Below are 2,531 nucleotides of genomic sequence, written 5' to 3'. Positions count from 1 at the left end.
CATTGGGTAGATAGAAAGATTAACCTAAATAATCTATACAGAAGCTGCTGGAACCCCTTAAAATTGGGTCCCTAATCCATGAACTATTTGTAAGCGGGGCAATAGTCCCACTATTGTGGGGAACTTTCCTGGCTTCTGCACTACCCCGGGGAAGTGGGCTAGTGAAAGGATCTGAGTCCTCGCTCCCACCTCCTTTACCCAGTGGCCTCCCTGCCCTTGAGGACTCCCCTTCCACTCTCCTGTCTGGCAGAGTCCTCGTAACCCCAACAAGGCTGGGCCCAGGATTCCTGGGAGGCTCGACCCCCAACCCTGCTGTGGTCAACTAGGACAGGGGCTAGGGTGTCCCCACTAGGGTGTCCCACCCCTCTCTCTGCACTGGGCACTTCTCTGACCCACTGACCATTACATACAAGTTAAAGCAAATGCAAGTTAATTAATCAACAATTAATTGTAAAAAGAATAAGGAAAAATGGGAGAGGTTAAAGGAAACACATCACCCCGCTCTGTGGCAGGGAACATCACAAACAGTGTCTCTGGAACGTCAGGGCAGTTCACAGTCTGTTCCTTGTAAGTCCCAGGCCTTGTGCTGCAGGGATGCTGTGGGTTGGACACTCGCTATGGTGGTGGCCACACGCTCTCAGGCTCTAAGTGGTAGGACCCTTCTTCCCAGTGTCACCCCCGCCCCGTCGGGGTTACGATCCAAGTCTGGCCTGCAGAGCCTCTTGGCTGAGACGTCTCCCTGTGCTGGACCTGCTGCCCAGGGTCCCCTCGCTCTCCCCAGCTGCTCACCGCGCCCAGCTCCAGACTGCTCCAGCCCCAGCTGCTCCACTCGGTCTCTGCCGGGCTGCTGCTGCTGCTCTGCCTCCAGCTCCCTGGGCTGCTTCTCTGGCCCCTCTGGCTCTGGTTGCTGCAGCTCTGCTCCCAGGACAGGTCTGCTCTGCAGGCTGCTTCTGTGACTCTGCTCCCAGCACTGACCTGCTTCCTGGGCTGCTTTCTAGCCCCTCTGGCTCTGGTTGCTGCAGCTCTGCTCCCAGGGCCAGTCTGCTCTCTCTGGGCTGTGCCTCTGGCTTTGGGGCTGCAGCTCTGCTCCCAGGACAGGGTCTGCTCTCTCTGGGCTGCTTTTCTGGTCCCTCTGGATCTGGCCCAGCTCTGCTCCCCAGCTTAGCTTGGGCCCCTGCTTCTCCTTAGGTCAGCCCCACTCTGTCTGACCCAGGAAAATCCAACTCACACGGAGAACGAGGACAGGACCTCCCTGGCCTCCTGACTCTCTGATTAGCCTGTCATTCAGGCTGACCAGGAGCATTGGCCTCTCCCCATTGTTCCTGAGGACTATCAGTCTCAGGGTCCTGGTTTCCCATAGACCCTTCCCCTTTTAGTACTGGGAGCTAGCCAACCAAAACACCCCCACTGAATGTTAGTAAGGGGGCAACAGTCCCCTTACATATTGGAACTCATTTACAAAACTTTTCTTAAACGTTACATGAATATATTGTCTCATACTGTAGAATCAGAATTTATAATCCCTATTCTATGATGAGATATCTTTGAGCTACAATGTATCTTAATTAAAACTATCTTGAGACAGGTTTTTTCCTCAAAAAGCATTTTATCAAAAATCCCATTTTTTAAATATTTTTTTTAAAAAAATCATTGATTTTTATCCACCCTGTTTTACCAGCATATGGTAAAAATGAGAACATCAGCATGTTTTCAGCAAGGGTGCGCCGTGACACCTTTGTATTTTATGTCTGATTTTTGTAAGCAAGTCGTTTTTAAGTGAGGTGAAAGTTGGGGTACGCAATCAGAGTCCTGAAAGGGGGACAGGAGCCTGGAAAGGTTGAGAACCCCTGCTGCCCCTGGCAGCGAACGCGAGCACGCTCCTGTGCGGATACCGCAGCTGCAGGATAGCTCAGTGGTTTGAGCTTTGGCCTGCTAAACCCAGGGTTGTGAGTTCAATCCTTGAGGGGGCCATTTAGGGGTATGGGGCAAAAATTGGGGATTGGTCCTGCTTTGAGCAGGGGGTTGGACTAGATGACCTCCTGAGGTCCCTTCCAATCCTGATATTCTATGATTCTATGATCTTACACAGTGGCAGCTGCCCCGAGATCCCCGTGCAGCTAGGCAGGCAGCGCTCTGGGCAAAGGGCATTCACGGACTCCAGTGGGGTTCCCCCTTTTCCAGCTGAGCTGGTCTGGCAGGGGCACCCCTTCCCCTTCTCCTGGGCCTGCAGAAGGCACGTTGCTTCTTTAAGAACTTTTCCCCTCCCCCACCCTTCTGAGTCTCTGCCCTTCCCCTGCCCTCCCCGCCCCTGGGAAGCAGGCGCTGCCCCTTTAAGACCTGCCTCGCCTCGCAGGTGTTGCCAGACGGGATGGATACAGAGCGTTCTGAGCAGGGCGGGGCCGCGGCGGCCGTGGAGTGACGGGGGGGGGGGGAAGAGCGACCAATAGGGAGGCAGGCGGCGGGGTCGGCCGGGCCAATGGGCGGGCAAGGTGGGCGGGGCAAGGCTGGGGTCTGCCAGCTGGGGGAGCTGG

The sequence above is a fragment of the Lepidochelys kempii genome, chromosome 1, assembly GCF_965140265.1.
Source record: "Lepidochelys kempii isolate rLepKem1 chromosome 1, rLepKem1.hap2, whole genome shotgun sequence".
Classification (NCBI taxonomy): Eukaryota; Metazoa; Chordata; order Testudines; family Cheloniidae; genus Lepidochelys; species Lepidochelys kempii.
The sequence above is the reverse complement of the archived record's forward strand: the minus strand, read 5'-3'. Positions refer to the sequence as shown.